Source organism: Pholcus phalangioides, unplaced genomic scaffold (assembly GCF_987345545.1).
Source record: "Pholcus phalangioides strain wild (caught in Gottingen) unplaced genomic scaffold, Ppha-v1.0 ptg000017l_1, whole genome shotgun sequence".
NCBI lineage: Eukaryota > Metazoa > Arthropoda > Arachnida > Araneae > Pholcidae > Pholcus > Pholcus phalangioides.
In genome coordinates, this window is record NW_028301610.1 from 53,443,756 (window position 1) to 53,467,178 (window position 23,423).

The following is a 23,423-nucleotide window of genomic DNA, read 5'->3' on the forward strand; positions in this document are numbered from 1 at the left end:
TCAGCCCCTCTACCATGGGAAGGCCAGATCCTGGACAGTACTCCTCTCGGCTTGGTGGCTCGGATGAGCCCTTCGTGTTGCTGCGGCCAGCCCAGGTGCTGGACCACATCTTGTTTCTAGGCTTGGTGGCTCTAGTGATCCTTAGCTCAGTCTTCTTTATCGGCTGGAGCAGGTACCGCCACTGAGACTTCGTTGTCCAGTTCGCTGTTCTTTTGCCGGCCGGACCAGGTTTCGGTCACCTGTATGGCCCGGTAGGACCCTTGGCTTGATTGTAACCTCCAAACAAACGGTGAAAAATGCGCAACGTGTGAAGAACTTCTTGATGTGACCTCTTATTGAAAAGAGGTGAAAGATTACCTTATCTATGGTGAAAGATTTTTTTTCTTTTCTCAGGAAACTTATCAACATTGTATAGCTATTCTACCAACTTCAACTACCACTTCAACCACAACATGTGAACGGGGGTTTAGTGCCATGAATTTGATAAAAAATATTCTGAGGTCCTTCCTACAAACAGAAAGCTTGAACTATATTTTTATGATGATAAATATGAATGGGACGCAAGAGTTTGGAAGATTTCGATCCGAAATAATCAGTGGAGCACTGGTACGTCGATACGAAAGGATATAGACGCATCAAGGGTAACAATTTGAGGAAGGAGTTGGGACAGAAAGACACTGGAATCAAACTACTCAACGTTACAGAGGTAAGCAAATGAATTTTATTTCTACAAAATTTTCTGGGTACGGATCCGGGAGGGAGGAGGGTAAAGGTCATGCTGCAGCCATGGCCTCCACATATTCGAGCACACCCCCCCCCCCTCCACAGGCTAGGATCTTTTTTGGGCCCCCAGACCAGACTTTCACAGGTGCCTTTATGATGAATTTATAGCGTGAAAAACAAAAGAGGATGAGAACCGTTCAGAGCCCTGTCAGCCCCACACTGGGGGGGGGGGGGCATGGCTGCAACCATACATCCTGTATGTTATGTTTATAGTGCAGAACTTTTTTTTTTTCAAATAGTTTTTTTCAGTGGGGTCGGAGACGGGTAGCTCCCACTTCCCAGATCCATATCTATGTGATGCCTGCAAAAACTGGCGTTTTGCTTTGTGCTATAGGCGGTGATAGACTTGAAAGCCTGCGCGAGGGGGAGGGCACGATGGTTGGTGATTATGATGATGTCAATTCATATATACGCAAATACATTAGATCAGTCGGCTTTACCTGTAACGGGGGGGGGGGCATTCCCCGACCCATTCCGCCCATGCTCTGTGCGACCAAGATAAATGTATTCGTACTTTTAGTGACTAAATTCTTCATCATTCTTCATATTTTTTCTTGGGATATCTCTTCGATAATAGAGAAATCTTGTTATGAGATTTGTGTATGCGGCTCGAGATTTTCTTTCGTTACATAATGCTAACTGTAACCGACGGCTTCGCTCGTGTAAATTTGGTGATCTGAAAATTGCTCGGTGGTGATTTCCCCCATATAACACGTGAACCCCCTCATGAGCTCCTCGTGGGTTTAAAATTTTAAGAAATCCTCTCCTAGTGTCTCTCTACATTATGAAATAAAATTACTGACCAAATTTCATATTTATCGCTTCAGTGGTTTCAGCTCAGCGATATGATTGCCCCCTATAACCTTTGAACGATCTCCCCTGTTATGACCTCTGTAGAGGTTGAATTTTAGAAAAATCCCTGTTTAGAGTGAGCCTCTACCTTACAAAATGAAATACTGATCAAATTTCATATTTATAGCTTCAGCGGTTTTTTCTCAGCCGATGATTGCCCCATATAACATTTGAACCCCCTCATGACTACTTTAGTGTCAAATTTCGAAAAACCCCTTCTTAGGCAGTCTTTACATTGTCATCTCGACACGACCGTACCCTCCGGGGTACAGAGCACTGGTGCGACAGAGCCTGGTCGTGCTCAGTTCATTTAGTTTGGTCTTTACATTATGAAATCATGCAGTAAAACTATTAATCAAGTCCATATTTATAGCTTCAGATGGTTTAGATGAAACTTCTGATAAGGGGCCGTTCAAGTGTTACGTAAGCAAATTTTTTAGCCATTTTTGACCCCCTCCCCCTTGTCAGCAAAATTTCGTCAGCACTGCCCCCTACCTCCTAACGCATATTGGCGGGATGAGAAACGTACGCGGGAGGGTGGGGGGCATAAGGGGCTCGTGCGCATCCCCCCCCCCCAGACGAAGAAAAAAAATTTTTAATGTAAAAACATTTTTAAAAAAAAAATTAATTTCGAAAGAAAATACCTTTATATACTATGTTATTATAATTGATTTCTGTTAATTTCAATGCTATTTGAAGGGTAAGAACTCAAAATTTCTCTTTAAGAAATTCATTGCGACCCACCATTTAAGCCATATATGGTAAACCCTTGACCCGGAGACCAAATGTGGTCCTGAAGGTTATCTGATGTGGCTTCCCCCTCAAATCTAATTTTGTAAAAATGAACTGAGCGGCACATTTTCAAATCGCTTAAATGACCCGTGGCACAATTCCAGAACATTTAAGTGGCCCGTGGCACATTTTCTGATCACTGCAGTAGGCTACACTTCACAACCCGCGACATAGTTCCGGAACACTTAAACGATCCGTGGTGCATTTAAAGATTCCTTGAGTAACATGTGGCGCAGTTTTAGAGCACTTAAGCGGCCCCCAGTGCGGTTCTACATCACTCAAGTTACCCGCTGAATCAGAGCCCACAATTAAGTGTGAACAGGTGGGGCTGGTTCCCGGGCGCCGGACCGTGTTTGTCGGAATAAAATGTTCAGTCTCAATAGCTTAAACAACTTGCGCAAAACGCCTATTTTTGGCTGTTTTTTCAGGTTTTAATTTCTGTATGCTATTCCGAAAGTATTCATCTAACTTTATAGGTGCCGGAACCTGGGGCCATGGCTATCTGAGCGACCCACCCGAATGAATTTTGTGAGAAGACTGAGCCACCCCAAAAATTCATGAATATATAATGGAACGCATTCAGCCTCTTGAGTCTCGGATATACGGGATGCGTGTTGATTTTCAGGCCCCCTTCATGTCGGCGGCTCTGTGTACCTTAGTCATAATTATGTATTATATAGAAAAATACCGTGATCATATATGCATTGTGTACATTTATACAAAAATCATTTTGTATAAATTTCAGATTCGCATGAATAAAATATTTTCGTATATTTGTCTCGCAATAAAAAAAAAAACTTCTCGATGATTAAAACGATAAATTATTTAAAATTATTGCTCGTAACTATAATTTTTTATCATTACACATTGTGTTTGATTACGACCGACCCCATCAACGTTTTCCTGAAATTACAAAAGAGTGAGAGAGTGAAACAGAAAATGAATTCTTTTGAACAACCCCCTTCCCTTCAACTTTCTAATTTTGTATTCCATCACGCTATCCCTGAATAATTTTCGCCAAAGAATCCAATGTTCACTACGACTGTCAAAGTATATCTGTCCGCAACTCGAAATGTTCGTAAGACGGAAAGCGGCTATAATAATTTTTTTCGGAGAATCGCAATTTTTTTTTTCACCAAGCAGTGAAATTACTGAGGCCGGTCCTTGGGGGCTGTCATGCTGTGCAACCGGTATCGCCGCACGGGGCACCGCTATGGGGAGAAGTACTAGATCAGGAGTAATGAAAAAATAATTGCAGGAAAGCTGAAAAAAGCGTGTTTCGTCTGTAAAAAACTCATACTACCGCATATCCAGGACCGGACTTAAGCAGGTGCGAAAAGTGCAGCCGTACCGGGCAGCTAAATTTTAGGAGCCGCAAAATTTTATTTATTACATTTTGATTTTATCGTTTGACTTAACGCTAACAAAGCAAATAAGCTTAAAATTCCGTCCAAGACCTTTATAATCCAGACATCGAAATCTCAGGCCTAAGGTTTTCGCAGACCCCCTCCTCCCAAGCCAAGAGAAGGAGGATGCAGGCAGATCTAGTGCCCAGGTGTTGGACCAGTGGGGTCGCTAAATTCTTTTAAAATTATTCAAAACTACACGAAGGAAGCATAATGCATGCTTGCCCAGCTGAAAGAATATCTAGTTTCGACCCTGGGTAGATAATCGACTCAGTAGCCCCGACAGCCTCTCCCCAACCTTTAGGTGTCTGGGGGCCAAATTTATTGCCGAATGGTTTTTTTTTTCATGACCATGAAAAAAGTGTTCGACATTCATTCTCGGTTTGCCAGTGTAAACCTGGTGTGCATTAGGGTGTTTCTCATTCACACTGAGTAATCGGGAATCCCCGTTTTACAGGGCCGCAAAGCTGTTTTTTCACCGGGCCGCAAAAATGCCCAAGTCCGCGTCTGTGTATATTGGTTGCGAATTTTCACGATCGCTTCATTGATGCGCCTTATACGTCAAAGTAACGCGTAACCAATGTCTCGTGTAGATGAGAATTTTGCATGGATGTCTCGAGCCCGAGGCAAAATTCTCATAACCCCCCTTACCCCGGCGTACGCCTATGCGAGCACTCACTGGTCGAAAATATTTCCGACGCTCCTGTTAGTGGTATAGGCTGGTTCGACTCTGAACCACAATGAACAAATTCTTTATCCGACTCCAATGTCAGCGACTTTTTGTTTTCCTGTAAAGCAAATAGACCCTCGTCACAAGTTCGAGTGCACTAAGTGCCAAGAGGTATAATATTTTCTCTACATGATGTTCATAGTTAAAGAAGATGTTAAATTTAAACATTCATCTACGGTTATTCTTTGTTATATGTAAAACAACTGTATTATGATATTATAAGAATTGATAAAAGTATTCAAAAAATAATTTATACCTGCAGTTATGTTTTATTCAAACGATGACACTTAATGCATTTTTTCCAATTAAAAATTATTAATTGTTGTGTATTATTAGTCATCACATTTTCTATGTTTCTTGAATATATTCTTTTTACTTACCATTCACCAAGAATAGTCGAAATCCACTAGTTTCGTAATCATGAGGATATGGAAAAGTCAATATGCATCACCACGCTTATAAAATTCATTATAATTTTGCAAAAACGTAGTGACACAATTTTTTTTCTCCTAAAACTCCCATTTTCGAATTCAAGTCTTTCAAATTTATTTTATATCAAATACAAACATGAAAAGCACATACATTCAATTGGTTTTTTTTTTTTTTTTTTTTTGTTTTCTAGTGACTGAACCAAAAACCTCAAGCAATAAAAATTCCTGCCAATCCACAGTTAAATTTTAAAGAATTCAAGTTAATGGTGAAGCATCCGTTTGTAATCTATATGCTGATTTCGAAAGTTTAACTGTTCGCATTATTTTATTTTTTGGAGACAAGCTTTGTAAAATCAAAATTACTCTAATCTTATGGTGATGAGAATTCGCCGTGAATAACTGAGAAATTTTCTCATCAATTTTAGACATTAAATCATCGATTACAATCAAATCCCAATTTTCTAATGAATCTGGAATTACTTTTTCAAATTTGATAGTTTTTCTTCTAAAAACCAGGGGGCTTTGGAATTCTGAATAACACCATAATACATTCTTCAATTTATCACCAACATATTTTTATGAATCATTGACTTTGCTAGAGTTGCTTTACCCGATTGTGAACAGCCACAAAGAATAATCGTAGAGAGAGAGAGAGAGAGATGAGTGTTTAAATTTCACATCATGTTAGTTATGGACATCGCGTGAAGAGGAAAATATTATACTAATTGAAACTTGATATAGTCGAAGTCGTAACGGATGAAAGAAAAATGAAATCTCCTTTGTAAACCTCAATTACAAAAACTGGTTCTTCATTGAAAGGATTTAGACGGTTGAGACGTGATGATGTGATAGTCTCTTCACTTGAAAACAAAAAGTCCCAGACACTGGAGTCGGATGAAGAATTTTTGGAATATCAAAACGCGAAATGCATTTCCCTACCTCTGTGGTCCAGAGTCGGACCAGACCATACTACTCTTACTGTTATGATCTGAATACTTTTCCTTTGCAGCACGTGTTATTCTCCATGTGTGTAACACTGTGATTGCATCGTATTTATGGACACTGATAATCATAATGATTTCCACTGCCAACTGTATTACATCTCATATAGGCGTGTCATTTCCGCGTAGTATCTATAATTGATGTGAATATGTACGATGTAATATCTGTTTCTCTACCTTTTTGCTTCGTATCATATTGACGAACATTGATGTTCATGGTGTTTTCCGCTGCCGCAATCTTCGCATTTTTGTAGCAACATGTCATATAATCAAATCTGTTTCCTGGACCGGAGAAACCATGCCGAGCGATGCTTTGCGTGCCGTGAACGTATCGCAAACTAATGAACTGATTAAATAAAGAGAACGGAGGTAATAATTTTCTTTTATATTTATGAAATTTACCGATTTCAATTAGGAATTATGGATAATCGCCGGTGAAACTGATAAACACATTAAAATTCGAGAAATTTACTGATGCGATTCACTGATTTACCTCTTTTCTCATAACATTTACCGGTAAAAAATAATTTGTATTGAAATATTCCAAAAGCATTCGACATCATAGTGATAAAAAAAGTTGTTGGTAACACTGGACTGTAGATTCAGTCCCCCTATACAACTTCTATCTACTTAAGGAAGGGAATAAAAGAAAGTAGGGGTAGAGAAAGAAGAAATATTATTTAAAAAAGAGCTTGGATATATATTCTTAAATGCCACCAAATTCCCCATGTGCGAAAATACACCGTGCGGATGTCTATACTGAGGAGGCTTCAACCAGCAGTACTAATCATAGTACTGTAGAAACAAAAAATAAATAAACCACGTAAAGAGAGAGACCAAAAAATGAAGACACCTTTTTCGTGCCGGGGCGCGGTCGATAAGATACTCGCCTAAAGTACTGAAGAATGTTCAGAGGTGTCGCGAGTTCGATACCATTTCGTCCTTGTCAGAAACTTTCCTGACACAAGGATACGGCAGAAACGGTGACATGACTACCGAAAAAGTTTGCTACCGCAGGTAGTCGACACCGAGGTGGTTAGCACACCAGCCTCTGGGTGAGTATTGAAAAAAAATTCTGCCGCTCGTAATCGGCAATAAATTTTAGGTCTCGGGCTAATTAGGCGTCGTGTGCAGAAAATGACCGTGATAGGACAAAAATAATCTTATTTCATACCAGAAGATTTTAAAATCAATGCTTCTGCACCACAAGAGAAGAAAGATGAACATGTCTTTCTAAAACTCCTAGTACAGAACAGTTTATTGAAGGTTAAAGTAGAACCAATCAGAGTTGGGATTGTATTTTAGTCAAGTATGAAGGAAGAAAATACCCTGGTCAGAGATTACTGAAATTTTTGATGACGAAATATCATGTAAATGCCATGAAAAAATTGGTAAATATTTTGTAAATCAGAGTTGAAAGATGAGTTATTCACACATCTGACTCCAGTGCCGTCTCAAGAGCATCATGGGCCCCGGGCCAAGTGATTTTTCTGAGTCCCAACATGGCAAAATCACAAAAATTCAACTATTTCTCACTTTAAGGCCCCCTCTTCTCTTGAGGCCACCGGGCCGAGCCCGGGTGGGACAATACGTTTAGACGGCACTGTCTGTATTAAGAAAGATAAACTCTTTCAAAAAATGCAGATTTACATTTTAGGCATTAAGGTATCCGACTACCTTTCTTGTCACTTTTCTTTAAAATAGTTCTGGAGTGAACTTTAAATACATTTTTGATAGAAAGTGTCTCGAAATGGTGAAAACAGTGAAAAATTTTGGTCTATCTATTATATTTTCTATGAAAAAGTCGTTTTTATGTCAAATTTTAGGCAGAATTCATGTGGTATTCGAAACACGATTGCAAAAAAATTTATTAATGAAATGCTTTGTGATTTTCACAATGCATTTAGCTAGTAATGTTGCAGGTTATGAATCGAAATTTAAAGGATTGCATGATATGTTCATAAGTTACACCAAAATATGTTTAAGTACGTGTGAATTTTTTTGAAATTTCATCCTACATTTTGTCTATAAAACACTGTAATTCAAAAAATATATGTGATAGACCTTAGATTTTGGTTCATAACCTCAACAATATATAGCAAAATATCACATTAAAATTTCGTAAGGATGCAATGAATCAATTTTTACAAATCATGTCACAAAGTCAAGTAAAATGTCAAAAATAGCATTCTTCGTAAAACACCTTTTAATTCTTTATTCGCGTATTATTTGTATGTAAAAACGCAACACTAAAGTGAACGTAACTTTGATTCTAAGCATCATATACACAAAACAAGACCCGTTTTGGAATCACAACACATAGGGCTTTTATAAAAAATGAAAAAATGAAAATCCATGTTTTCTTCCAAAATGACATTTCAACGTAGTCGCATACCTTAAAGAATAATTTTCAGTAATCTCTGAATATTTGTAATGAAAACAAAATTTATATATACAGTGAAACATCGATACAAAGATTCTCTGGGAACTAAGAAATATATCGTTATAGAGTGATTATCGTTGTATCGAGAGGCAGGTGTTCAACAGTGAAGTATAGGCACTTCCAAACAAGACTTGAAAAAGTATCGTTTTAGAGGGATCTATCTCTCTCTCGTTATATCGAGGTTCCACTGTACTTATTTTAATTTGTCCCGAATTATTTCCAGTGGAATCAGATGGAAACACATACTAGGATAGGCGAAATATATAGAGTAGTCATGGCCCCCACATCCTGGGGCAGGGCCTCTAGAATGGAATCTTTGAATTCCCCCCATGTACATCATTTGATTATATTTTTCCTTAAAAAATATCTTGAAAACGTCTATCTCCATTGTAAGGAACCTCCTCCATAACAAAATTTCATGGAATCTTCCATGTGGTTTCCTTGTTTGTATTTTCTAGAAACCTTTTGGGTTATTTTGTTGTGTCTGGGAGTTTTTTGCACCCCCTATTATTCAATGGGATGAATTGAATGCACCACACTTTTCTCCTTCAACAGACAACACAATACCATAAACCTGTCCTCTCATTTCCTGGAAGTGGCGGGAGATGAAGGCCTTTTTTTCCCCCATCCAGACCCTTTGTAGCATCAGTTAAATAATTTATTGTTAGAGTGACAGGTTTATGGATGCGTTTTGAAAAAAAACTAGATGAGCAATGGTATTGCCAGTCTATGCTTTTATCTTTGAAGTCCAGCAAGGACCACAGATGTGCGGCACTGGAGGCAACGGTCATTTACGACTTCCTTTAATCCCTAGTAATTGCTTATTTTCCAGTATACTTGTTAAAAAAAAGGGTAAACCTTGCAGCATGTGAAAGAAAGCCATTATATTTTTGCTGCTCTATTTTTCAGTCCAACCAAAAGCATGAACCATCTGTTTTCTCACGGTGATGTGATCATGTGGTGAACCTGCATATTTTTCTACTGTTTTTCTCCAGTTCAAAAACAAGGCAGAACATCTTATTACAGGGGCCTATGCTGATGTTTCCCAGTGTGGTAAGACAATTTTAATACTTCATGTTTCTGTGACATTATCATGGCATACATTTACTTTTTGCCGGATTCACACTGGATCGATACGACCCGCGATATCGACACAACCCGTTCGATGTTGCGGCTGTATCACTTGTCGTATTGCTCCGGTGTGCGAATTTTCTTTTTTGCAATGTGATTTTTCCCGTGTGGTCCAGAAGTTATTTTGATTTTAAGCCGATCTATTTTCTTCGGACAACTTTTCAAACTGGCATCCTAATTTATAAGACGTATCCACGTCAAAGTTTAAGGTAACTCTCATCTGGGCTCCCACAAAGAATTGATGTATTTAGGCAGTATGCCCATAGACAGAATGGAAAAATAGACCAAAACTCTGCATGATGGTTATGGCTGTCATATACAGGGCCGCAATTAGAGGAACAACAGGTGGATCTGGTGCCCCGGGTGCTTGACCAGAAAGGGCACTGAATTCACTCTTTAACTGACATTTCTACTGACCTTTCTATATTTCATCGGATCGCCAATATTGCTTGTTATCTCATCGGACAAAGTACTGTACCTAGTTCCGGTCTTGGTCATAGGCACCATTGAAGCGATCAACCATCGCGTTATAGCATCATGCCGAGGTTACTAGTTAATTCAGGTGCTGCGTTTGATAATAATATTTTCAGCTAACCATTTTATTCAGATGTTCTCGAGGCAACGATTGCCAGCAGTTAGAAGACGGAGCTATCGTCAGTATCGTGGCAAGTCAACGACAGGCCACGATGGATGAATGTCGATGGGATTATATATATGGCACCAGTTCCAAACCATGTATTCAGATTTGCAAAGGGGCGTTGAAGGTAGGCAATTGTACTGAAAATATCCTGAGATAGAGTGAGTTTTTGATAAAGTATAAGTCTTTGAAACCCTCGTGTTGAAGCTTTTCATTTTCAGTGTCGTCAGCATTGGCGTCTTTCGATTTTTTGAAACTCACAAGTCACCCTATCCTTTCCGATATGTCTTCTTTGTTTCAAAATAATTCAGTGATATCTCATTATGGGAAATATAGATAGCCATGCTAACTTCACTCCCAACACTAGATAGTACTCAGATTTGTGGCACAACTCACTTACCCATGAAAAGTGGTAAAAGTGAATCAATGCACCTTATTTATTGGTTTTTATTTTGCTACATTTTTGCAGAACATTTTTGCTAAAACAAATAGAATGACACCTTACATAATAAGGCCACACCGAGCTCTGCCAATTTTCACTGTAAACTATTGTGTCCATGGGGCTCTTGGACCGTACAACCCACGAGGCCGCACTGGTGCCGCTCTGAAGGGGCGCCAAATCGAAAAACAGAAGCGAAATAAAATTTTATTCATTAAAAAAAGAAAAATGAATTCTTTCCGCTTTAGAAGGGGCGCCAAATCCGAGGTGAAAGGGCGAAAAAATTAATTGAAAAAGTTTTTTTTTATGAATTCTCATGATATGAGTATCAATTAGATGTGTGTGGGGGGGGGGGGTTGCCAAAAATGAGTCACGCAGGGTAGATTTTATCTGAAGCCGCCCCTGATTGTCATCCGATGACGTAAACCTGACATTAAGCTCTCATTATTAGGAACCTTGCCTCCACACGTGTTTTCCAGAGGTTATTCGGATTCAAAGTCTGACAGCACTACCAACGAAGTCTATAAGCCGGAATAGTTCGCCTTAGAGAGAAAATGTTATCATTTCACCACGGTGTCTACACTCAAAAATTCCGAGGTAAATATATATTTTATTGAATTCATACAGTTATATATCGTAATTGTGTACATACATGGCCGGATTTAGGTTTGATGGGGGCTCTAGGCTATTGAAGGTAATTTGGACCCGTTATATGACCAACTCCAGCTGTCCTTTATCATCAACAAATTGTTACTGTTATTTGTGTTGAATATATAATATATGGTAATATATGGACCTAAAGCATTTTTTAACAATATGCATAATATTAATGGATTAACAAAATTCTGAACTTCCTACTTCAAGGTGTTAAGTTTGATATATCTTAGAGCAATTTCTTCAACAAATAGGTTTCCGATTTTTGAGACCCTTTGCAGATTTCGAGGCCCTGGGCCAGTGGTTCTCAAAATTTTGTCACTGGACACTCCCTTGCCCAATTCATGGTGCATCTGCAGCTCCCCACAATAGTTTAGAAAGCCTTTTCTGTACCTATGGTCCCAGGACCAGAGGTGATCCACGATGATGGCATAGATGGTCCGCAGGCAGACTTGATAAAATTATTCACCCGTTGCAATTGATATTAGTAATATCCATAATTTATACCTTCATACTTAAGTTAACCATACATCATCGAGTAGAATGCAGGAAATTGTGATCTAAAATATCACTCAGTTGTGTCAATAATTGAAACTTTTGCTTTAAATGCAATTGGCTAATTACTACTAAAATTGCTGAAGGGTGTGGAAATAAAGGGCTGCCACAAGTCGTTATCTATAAATCTACAAAAATGTACAACCCTCAAAAAAAATATTCAAATACAAGGCAAAATTCCCAACGAGGTTGCTGAGAATAACAAATATGGATGTCATATATTTCTAAAATACAGCAACGCAATTATAAGAACTAAAAACAATACATATACACGATTATATAATATTATACCATGCTCATAAGAAGTATTTATGGTTGTCTTATTCTAAGTATGGATATGTTCTCGATTTACCCAACATGGTTATTGCATTTAAACGTGTCACAATTGTGTTAGAATTTACTACCCTTGGGGGTAACCTATTTCATTTATTAACAACCCTATTAAAGGAAGATTCCCTGCAATACCACAACCTAGACTTGTCCCTTACCAATCAATACTGGTGTCCTCCTTGTCAAAGCAGTCGAATGACGCCGTATAAATACTGCTCGGTCCATCCTATCCATCCTTTTGAACACTTCGTTCATTTCACCCGACAATCGCTCATTCGGTCATTTTTGTCGCACCACAGTCATTTTCTGCACACGAGGGCCAATTAAACCGAGACCTACAATTTATTGCCGATTCCGAACGGCAGGCTTGTTTTTATACTCATCGAGAGGTTGGTGCGCTAACCCCTCGATGGGGGATTCCCTGCGGTAGCAACTTTTTCTGTAGTCATGTTTCTGCTGTACCCTTGTGTCAGGAAAGTTTCTGACCTTTTCAGAAAAAGGACGAAATGGTATCGAACTCGCGACACCTCTGAACATTCTTCAGTACTTTAGGCGAGTATCTTATCGACCTGGGCTACCGCACCCCCCGACACCCACGTTCACATCCAATGTAAACATATTAAAAAAGGGAAGCCTTTTTTCATAACTCGAGCCCCGTGTGCCAACAAGACAGGCCTAACTGCACCCCATCAACCAAGTCTATGTCCCTCTGTAGGTATCGTGTTGCCAACAGTCAGAAAATATTCCAACTAGATTCTTCATCAAAATCAAATAGAAACCGGACTTAAACAACTAGAATTAATTTTAGTCATTATTTAGTTTACCATCCGTTCCCTGTACATCCCCGTATTTTCACGTAATTTAATAATAGAATACTAGTACACCTGAAATTTTTTCGAAAAAACTAAGAAAAACAACTAGATGGGCATTTTTTTCAACTAAAGGCCGAAAATAAAGATCAGTCTTAATTGGAAAATAACTAAGTTGGCAACACTGGTTGGTATGGTCTCCAAAACCTTATACCAGCGGTTCTCAACCTTGTTTGACTCGCGGAGCCCTTTTAAGTAAAAAAATTCTGTGGCGGAGCCCCGTATACCAATTTTTTAATTATTCATCAAAGTTACTGATTTATTTTTACTATTTGCAAATATTTATAATTATTTTTTTTTTAATTTTACTTTTTTTATATTTTCCTCAAGCAGCCGCGGAGCCCCTGGAGAGGGCATAAGGAGCCCCAAGGGCTCCGCGGATCACCGGTTGGGAACCACTGCCCTATAGCATATTCCAGTCCAGGGCGAACCAAACCTCCGAAAAGTGGAAGAATGACTTCAGAACAACAGGAGAGACCTTTGTAAGAATGAAACCGAGCATTATATTCGCTGTAGGCCAGCCTTAGGCATATGCGAAATGTGACAGGAAAATAGTGGGAAGCTAGAAAAAAAATACCTATCAACAAAATCGGTACTTTGTGGGGAGGGGGGGGGGAGTCCAGTGTAATTCAGACATGAGATAACGAGAGTGAAGTGGTGCAATTCGGGTTCCACACCTACCTTCCATTACAATTGACCCATCTCTGAGCTAAGAAAAATTTACATGAGAGTAAATTACTGCATAGAGAAAAGGCTGATACAGTATTACGACTTTATTAAGAATTCGAAATTAAAATAAAGTAGCGTTGAAAAAACTGGACAAATACATAAATAAAATCAGAGCAACAAAAATTACAGGCATGTCCGGTAATACGGGACATAAGCAGTCCGCCAAATTGTTTCAGACATTTTACTGGTCCTTGTTTTAGAAATGTTGAGGAACGCTGGTTTAGTAGATACGTTATTTTCACCCTTATAAAAAAAACCATTTCAAACCAGAAATGGGCACACAAATCAATTTCTCCAGCTCACCGCGATTCCCCGGAATAAGGTTAGCGACGCACACTTTGAGAAACACTGTCAACGGCTATAGGGGAATCCGGCACTGTTGTACGTACGTGTAATGTATTTTGATGTTTTTCATATCGAATTTAATTTAAAATTAAAATATTTCTTTGTGTGTATATGTTACGAGCAGGAAATTTAATAAATCCGGTTATTAGGGGCCGTTCAAGTATTACGTCAGCAAATTTTTGCTATTTTCGGACCCCTCCCCCCTCACCTTGTAAGCAAGTCAGAAAAACTCTCAATGCTATTCGAAGAACTCAAAATTTCTTGTATTAAAAGATGGTATTTTTTAGGCCCGAAATATACTGAGAAACTGAATTATCTGGATGTCATGTTGGTAACTGATGAATTTTGCGGATTTATGAAATTTATCGGTGATTATGTATTATCCCCAGCTCTCGTATAGGTAAATATCACTGACGTACACTGGGAAACAAATTAAGCGGTTGAATTTAAGTGATATTTCCGCATGATTTCTTTGATATTTATCATACTTACCAACTTGAAGTAGGAATTATGCAAAATACCGGTAAAAGTGATAAATGTACGAAAATCAAACTTACGCATAGGTTGGAGATTATGCACAGTTTTCAGTTATTATCTGTCGATTTATCACGTTTACCGTAACTCGAAATTCGAACATTTCAGTTAATTTTACGTTGAATTTTGTTTTTGTTGGCCTCAGGAGAGACAGGGCATCACCTTTCTAACTGGGATTTTGAGCACAGGGTGACCGTATAAAAAGTTAATATTTTTAGTTTAGTTACTATACTGCTGCTTGTAAAGTAAGACACATCTGAGTACTACACGTTATTTGGATATAATTGGAAGTATGCCTCTAGGATCAGTGGCTCACCAGTGAAATGCCATGTGCCCTATTACTATGACCCTGTTCTGTAAAAGAAAATACATGCAAGATGTAGTAAAAAAGAAACGAAAATTGTCTGTATACCCATTCGCGTATTGTTTTTCTTCATTCAAGTCATTTTTTAATATCTCTGCACCGCATAGTATAAAAACATAGGTCCAGATCGGTACTATAGGCATGGCAGTATCAATAGCCTAAAAATTTTACTTAGAACACTTTCCTTGTTTACTTAGTTCTTTGCGAGCCACATCGAGTTCGTGCGTTGGTTCCCGCGCGAACTTTTTTGCTATGCCGGTCACGGGGTTCCGACTTCCTGAATTTAGCTCACAGCAGGCTTATATGGCAGGAGATACAAGTAAATGGATTTCACTTTACCCTAGGCCAAACACATCAAAGGAGGCAGGGCAGGCTCTTCTTCTTCTTCTTCTTCGACAATACAAGAGGTAACGGCTAAGAAAACACACTGGCCGATATATATATATAGACACACATGTATAAATACACACACACATTAGAGCTACGGCTCCTCATCTACAATTGTAATGAGTTAGTTGTTTGAGGAGGAAAAATTCTTCCAGTGTTCTACGAATTTCTCTCATTTATTCGGTTCGGAGCAGAATATGACGAATGGAAAGAAAAAGTGGTTACCGTCGATGTGGAATATTTTCTTGAAATGGACAGAAGTCATGTAATATTTCGAGAGGAAAAACTCTCTCTCTTAACGAGTTTTTGTGCTGGAATTGAAATAAGCAAAAATTACAATTGGTAATATCAACGTGGTTCACATGCAGAATATAGTATAGAATGTGTGGGTATTTAGTTGTTTTAGTTATTTAGTTGAATGGTGTCACTATCCCGGATGCAACTAGAGTCACCGATTTGGGAATTCTGATTGACGAGCGACTTAAGTTTTCTGAACATTGTTCAGCGGTTGTCAAAAAAGCGAATAGAATGCTTGGTCTCATTTTCAAAAAGGTCTCTTCGCGTTCTCCTAAAGTCATTCTTCCGCTTTTTCGAGGCTTAGTTCGTCCTGGACTGGAGTATGCTGTAAGGTTTTGGAGACCATACCTACAGAGGGACATAGACTTGGTTGAAGGGGTGCAGAGAAGAGCTACGCGTGTCCTTATTGGCACACGGGGCTTGAGTTATGAAGAAAGACTTCATTTTTTGAATATGTTTACATTGGATGAACGCAGGTGTCGAGGAGATATGATCGAAGTGTTCAAAATTTTCAATGGGATGGATAGGATGGACCATGAACTTTTAGTACACCGCCAATCGACTGCTTTTACAAGGGGACACCAGTATCGATTGGTGAGGGACAATGCAAGGTTATGGTGTCGCAGGGAATTTTTCTCCAATAGGGTTGTTAATAAATGGAATAGCTTACCCCCGGAGGTAGTAAATTGTAACACAATTGACACGTTTAAAAAGAAATACGATAAACATGTTGGGGTAAATCGAGAAGCTATCCATTCTTAGAAAAAGACAACCATAAGTATTCTTTATGGGCATTGTATAATATTTTATCATGTGTATATATTGTTTGTAATTTGTGTTAATTGCATTTTTAATTGGGTTGCTGTATTTTTGAAACATATGACAACCGTATTTTTATGGGCATCTTTTTATCAGCCACCTCGTTGGGCATTTTGCCTGTTGTGGCGTTGTATTTGTATTTATTTGTATTTGTAAATGTATGTCTTAAAATAACAAACACGCCCGGCCGAAAGCTGTTTTCTGAAGGTGAAAAAACTGTTCAGATAACAGCAACTATTTGGCTCGTGTTCGCCTCTCTGTAGAACCAGACGTGCAGCCGTGTCTTCTTATTTGCGACCGAATCGAAAAACGTAGTGTTTGCGACCGAAACCACAGGGGGCAGCTACGGCAGTGGTTCTCAACCTTTGGAAGTCCGCGGCCCGGTAAATCTTTTTTGTGTAAGTGAAAAGAAGCCGTCTTATTTGCGAGTGAAAAGCCCGGTCACATACACACAACTAACCAGAAAATAATGGGGAAATGAAACTGTGGGTCACTCACGGCCCTGTGTGACTAGTTTAAAAGAGACGATGATGGGGAACTAGGTCCTCTCATCTCTTTTGGTTCCCAGGCATTTTCGTGTTGACTTTTGACCTATGGCCATCTGGGAATTTCCCTTTTCAGCAAGAACAGGAAATGAAGGATGAATCACAGTAGGTATCACAATGCCTAAATCAAGTTCAAAATTTTGTGTTCAAATCAGTTTAAAAATTCATTTTAAAAAAGTGAAAGGGAAGTTTGCTTGGAAAGAGGGATGCGCTCGAGATACACATGCTGAAAAATAAATTAAAAAAAAAAACATACCTTGATTTTTACTGCAGATTTTACACTTCCCGTGTAATCTATAGCTTTTTCTCCTGATTTAATTGGGTATTTTCAAACATTGACTAGCAAAAAATAAATTTTCAGACATAAATAGATGGCGCATAAATTCAAGTTGAAAAATTGACTTTTTTTTAACAAGAATGTGACCCATAACACCTTTATAAAATTAATATTTTATTATTATTATTAGGAAATACTATAATCTTGTCTCAAAAATTCGAATCTGCGTTTTGTTTAATTACGCTGGAAAATACGGTACATTTATCTCACAGGAAAAGCCCCTTTCTTCTCTCTGAAGCACTTCTTCATAACTTCTATTTTCATTTATTTTTTATTCATGTAAACTGAAAAAGAAAAGTTAATTTAACATCTTAAGAAAATAAATTTGTAATTGTGTCATATTCCCGCATGTACCGATTCGTTGGGGGTTCCGCGGGGGGGGGGGGTGCATGTGTGGTGTAGCAGTAGTAGGTAGGGTCTCCAAAAAAATGGCTCGGGGATCCATGATGTTCTTAAGTCAGCCACCTCGTTGGGCAATTTGCCTGTTGTGGCGTCGTATTTGTATATATTTTTATTTTTCTATTCGCAATTGTCTTTTTCACATACTTATCTGAACATTTATGAGCCACTTTAACACTAAAACGACGGAAGCGGTCGTTTTGACCGGAAAGTTACGACCATGGGAATACACAAATTGGTTATCTACTTGAGGTTTTTGAATACATAGAATACAAATGCTCTGTGTTCTTTAGTTGGATGAAGCTCTACCTATAACAACGGTAGCGGTGAGAATGACCGCTATAGACTATTGTGTATTAATATGATTACCAAAAAAAATCTAAATTAAACAGTCTTCATAAGCGAACATTGAAATAATACTGAGAGAATATATGTTATATATCATAGTTTTGCATTTTTCCAGTGCCCATTTTGTACCACTCAAAGGTGCACTTTTGAAGAAGCTCATTGGCGTGCGCTATTCAATTCATTCATCGTTTCTATGTATCTTGACGCTTTTACTACATTAGTATGGCAAAAGCTAATTAATATAATAGAAATATTAAAACTACTTTTAATATTTCTCTATTTATAAGAAAACCAACTTCAGCTGACCACCACTGCGGCGATGGTGGGGTTTGAACCCGGATCCTCGCGATGCGAGTCCGTCACTATGACCACTCGACCACCGCAGCGGCAAGCTGGTGATATTGGTTTCTGTCACTATTTATGCTTTGAAGTGGTTCTTTTATATGAGAAAGTATCTAACAAACTATTTTGGGGAGCCCCTTCCTCTGCCGTCCCCTAATAGCGGCTCTGTCCATGCCTACCCTGATATAGAGTTCAATGAGTTTTCTTTATATATATATATATATATATATATATATATATATATATATACCCTATTTATTGTATTTTCAAAAGCCAGGGGGGGGGCCCCTTCCCTAAATGACGGGCCTGGTTCTCTGGGCAAAGAGATGTTCTGTGGCCCCATACTTAGCTGGAAGTAACAGCTTACATATTTACATACTTACACTGGAAAATCTACGCGGGTCGGAGGAGATAAAATTACTATTACCGTATTCGCTGTTGTTTGGTCACCCGAATTGGTCATCTAAATTTGTTAAAATGTGCCACTTTTTTGTCAAATTGCAAAATAAAGAGCAGCGTCTGTATAGCAAGAACTTTTTTTATTTGCAACCTCTCCGGGTTCCAAAATGTTTTAGGGATCCATGACGTTTGATTTCGCGGAACCCCAAAAAATTTCTCATGGAACACCAGTTGGAAATACATGCCTTAGAACAGCGGTTCTCAACCTTTTTTGACTCGCGGAGCCCTTTTCAGTATATAATTTCTATGGCGGAGTCCTGTTTGACTCGAGGAACCCTTTTTTGTATATAATTTTATGGCAGAACCTTGTAGGCCTCTTTTATTTACTTATCTATCAAATTTACTGATTCATTTTATTTTCCTCGAGTCGCCGTTGAGCCCCTGGGAGGTGCACACGGAGCCCTTGGAGCTCTGCGGAGCACCGGTTGAGAACCACTGCCTTAGAGCGTCACGATAGTGTTTGTGGTGCAAAAACATATTTAGATGAGATAAAATTACATTTATTAAAAGTGCAGTTATCGGGACTCCACCAAGAACCCCGACTTTGCACGTATGCAAGCTATGCAATTAAGGGTAAATAAACCTTAACCGTTAATGTATCTGAAAACGTCATTTTGGGAGAAAATATTGATTTTTATTTTTATGAAAGCCTCATTTCTTGGGATTCCAGAACAAGCCTTGTTTAATTTACGTGACGCTTAGAACCGAAGTTGCATCCACTTTATTATTGCGTTTTTTACGTACAAGTAATGTGTTCATAAAAACTTTAAACTGTTTTACGAAGAATGCTATTTTTGACATTTTACTTTTGAATTTGAAAAATGATTTCTAAAAATATATCGTTTGTATTACAAAATTTTGATATGATATTATGCCGTATATTTTTAAGGCTTTAAATTAACCAAAATCTAAAATCTATCGTTCGTATTTGTCTAATATTATAGTGTTTTATATGCAATTAAATGAAATTTCAAAAAAATCAACAGATTTGGGTGCAACTTATAAGCATATGATCCTCTAGATTTTGGTTCATAACTTGCATCGTCACCAGCTCTTAAATGTACTGAAAATTGTTTTGCAATCGTGTTTCGAATAGTATATGAATTTTGCTTATAAAATCTTACATAAAAATGACTTTTTCAAAGAAAATGACACACGCACACACAAAATTTAAAAAATGTATTTTCCCCCATTTTTTTCATTATCATTTTTTTTCCACTAAAGAGATTTTTTATCAAAAAACGTTATAAGAGTTCACTCCAGTTATGGAAAAGTGGCCAGAAAGATCCTATGCACATAGTGGGTGGAACTTCCTTCCTTTGATTGTTGTCCCTCAAGTCATAAAATTCCGGGTGACAGGGAAGAAAATATCATTGAGAAAGCCACTAAAAAGTGATTTAGTTTATTGCTGCTTCTGAGAATTCAGGCAGGGCAAGTCCCCAAAAAAGACATCAGCTGTGGAGAAAGGCATGGAGGAAAGAATAACTCTATTCTTTAAGAATAGTTATGTATTCTTTCCTCCATGGGAGAAAGGGGCTACAAAATGTGTCCCCTTCTAGGTTTTTTTCCTCTGTTTCCCACCATTATCCCAGCAGGAGAGAGGCAGGTCCAAAACTGAATAGGCGAGACTTGGTTAAATGTCAACCAATAAGATAGCATCAGGGCATTTCCTTTGGTAACTTAGCTTTCATATCTGGTGGAGCTTCTACCACAAGGTTTCTAGAATATCTACCATAGGAGGCAGAACAGATTTTCCCTGGGTAAGAGATGAGTGATTTCGGTTTCTCTCATACGTTGGGTCATGTTGTGTGGAGTACTGATATTCACTCATGTAACAAAACGTGAATCTCTACGATATAAAAAGCAGACAGCATCAACTGTTTCAGCCTAGACCATGAACTTGAAAAAAAACGTGATGGCAGGGACAAAGAATCATATTTGGAGATTAGAAAGGATCATATTTGAAGATTTATTCGGAACAAGAGCCAGAAAAAAGAAAGAACCCCCCCCCCTCCCCGATCACTGTGTGTGTGTGTGTGCAGCTTGCTGACAATTAGCTCAGTAGTCAGACCAAGGTACCAAACAAAGGGAAGCCGCGTCTAACCCATTTCCTGGTGAGTCAAATATAATCTTTTTATCAAATTTATCATATTTTTTATGCCTAATAAAAGAAAAGTAGAAAGCTGCCTATAGGCCAATGGATTTCGGGCTAGAGACCCGAGACAAACACGCAGCAGAGCAACACCACCTGTAGACCATCTTCTATAGGTAGTGTTGAGCAGACCCTATTTAGACAGGTGCGAAAGGTGTGGTCGCACCGCACCCCAAGATTTGGGGGCCCCTCATTTACGGTGATAGATGTGCGAAAAAAAAATTATATATATATATACACCATGTGAGTAATCAAGTACATTTTTGTTCGTAGTTGACAAGTGCTCATCTACTGATTTGATTCTATTAGGATTTTCATCAATTCTGGAATTATTTTTTTCATCAATTCTGGAATTATTTCTTTCGTCAATTCTGGGATTATTTGTCAATAATTCTGAATATCAATCAATTTTAGGATTATTTCTCTCTTTAATTTTGAATTTTCATGAATTCTGGAATTATTTGTTTCATTCAGTCTCATTTTCCGTCCATTCTGGAATTTTTTTCTCTCATTAATTCTGAATTTTCATTGGTGAGTATATATATTTTCAGCAATCCTGTATATTTTGTGATAATGCATGAATCTTTAGATACCCGAATCGCTGTCTCACAAAATATATATAAAATCTGGGCGTAGAGCCCCGCGATTATTGTCACGCCCGGGGGCCCTACGAATGATAAGAGTTGCCCTGACACGCAGGGGAGTCGGAAGTGCTTGAAACATGTGGGTGCTCCTCTGGAGTTTCGTGTAAAAATTTATTATTTCTGAATCAATTTCGGGGGGGGGGGTGCTCAGCACCCAAACCATCTTCGGCTAAGACGCCTTTGCAAAACGGGCGACAAAGAACTTCGAGTTATCGTTAGTTAGACTTATCAGAAATTCTGATTTGAGAGTGTGGCAAAAGAAAAATATATTGAATAACAGCACTATATTTGCGAATATTGCAATAGCAAAACATGTCAGACTACTGGAGATGGAAAAATTGGCAAAGTTAATCTAATTTAATAATATTCGGTTATTCAATGAGAATATTTAAAACTAGACGTCATACTTTATTATATACACGGACACACACATGTATAAATGAAACGGATTGTAAACAAAGTGTATATGAGATTATTTTCTATCAAAAAATGCAATGCGATGTTTACTTTTTCTGTCCTTTTCGCGAGAAAGTCATTCATTTTTTGCAAGCAGACAAATGAATTCATCTGCTAAATTCTATTGCTAAATGCTAAAATCTCCACTACATTGTGAACTATTGCTAAATGCCGAATTCTATTTATGAATGCCGAATTCCATTGCTAAATGCTGCATTCTATTGCTAAATTCTGCATTCTATTGCTAAATTCTGTATTCTATTTCCTCAATGCTAAATTCGATTACTAATTGCTAGTTTTTTAAATCTCCTGTCATTCCCAAAAACATCATGTTTCCAATCAAAACAATGCATTCGAGTTGAAAGAAAATTTTAACACTAAAATACGGAAGAAAATCTGTGTCTGAGTGAAAACTTCGACTTGAACTGATATTCGGGCTATTGGGGTTCGACTTATCGCGAATTGACTGTAAATTGCTAAAACTTTGAAAGTAAAAAATTGTGAATAGTATAAAAATTCGAGATGAATTTTTTTTTGTTTTTGTTTTAGTGCCGGATGGTATGATGAAGAAATAGATTTTAAGATATTAATGTGACGACGATGCTGACCATACTGAGATGGAGCCTGCAAATACTTTGACTTTTTTGTGATGATGATTCGATCAAGGCGTTGCACACTAAGAAAATAACTGACATCGCATTTGAAAGTAAGTACGTTTTTCGTTGTTTTTGCACTAACATCAGAGGAAATACCCGGAATTTCGGAAAAGGACGCATAAAAATTAGGTTCTCGCATCCCCCCGGGATGCGTTCTTTCCTAGTAGTTCCAAGAAAAAAGTAGAAAAACGTTTCCTCCCTGCTTTTCTAATTGTCTATCATGATCGCACGACCTTGAAAGAATTGTTTTACGACTTTGAAGTACAAATGAAGCATTTTACTATACTGTTTTGTATTCATATACACGCGGGTTGTTGTAAGAATAAGATGACGGATACCTAGTTACGTTATCTTGAATGAGGGTCCATATACCGAATTTTCAAATTTCAGACTTTTCAATTCCCCCGCGGGTTTTTTTCCCCCTCCGGTTACCGGAAACTGAGGTACTTTCGCGGCTATCTGCCGTCTCGTTCCTACAAGATTGCGAATGCATATTTTTTGAAAAATTGTGAACGATTAGAACTCCCGTTAAAATTGTAAAACATTTTCCGAGAACG

The 23,423-nt window shown here is 38.2% G+C and overlaps 1 long non-coding RNA gene across 1 annotated transcript; it reads left to right on the forward strand.

Annotated features, from left to right (window-relative positions):
• The first annotated feature begins 619 nt into the window (after window positions 1–619).
• LOC149074115 (uncharacterized) lies at window positions 620–22,910 on the forward strand. The gene is made up of 4 exons (XR_016194511.1): window positions 620–706; window positions 9,348–9,491; window positions 11,097–11,242; window positions 22,760–22,910. It is a non-coding gene; the product is annotated as an uncharacterized LOC149074115 (long non-coding RNA).
• The last annotated feature ends 513 nt before the right edge of the window (window positions 22,911–23,423 follow it).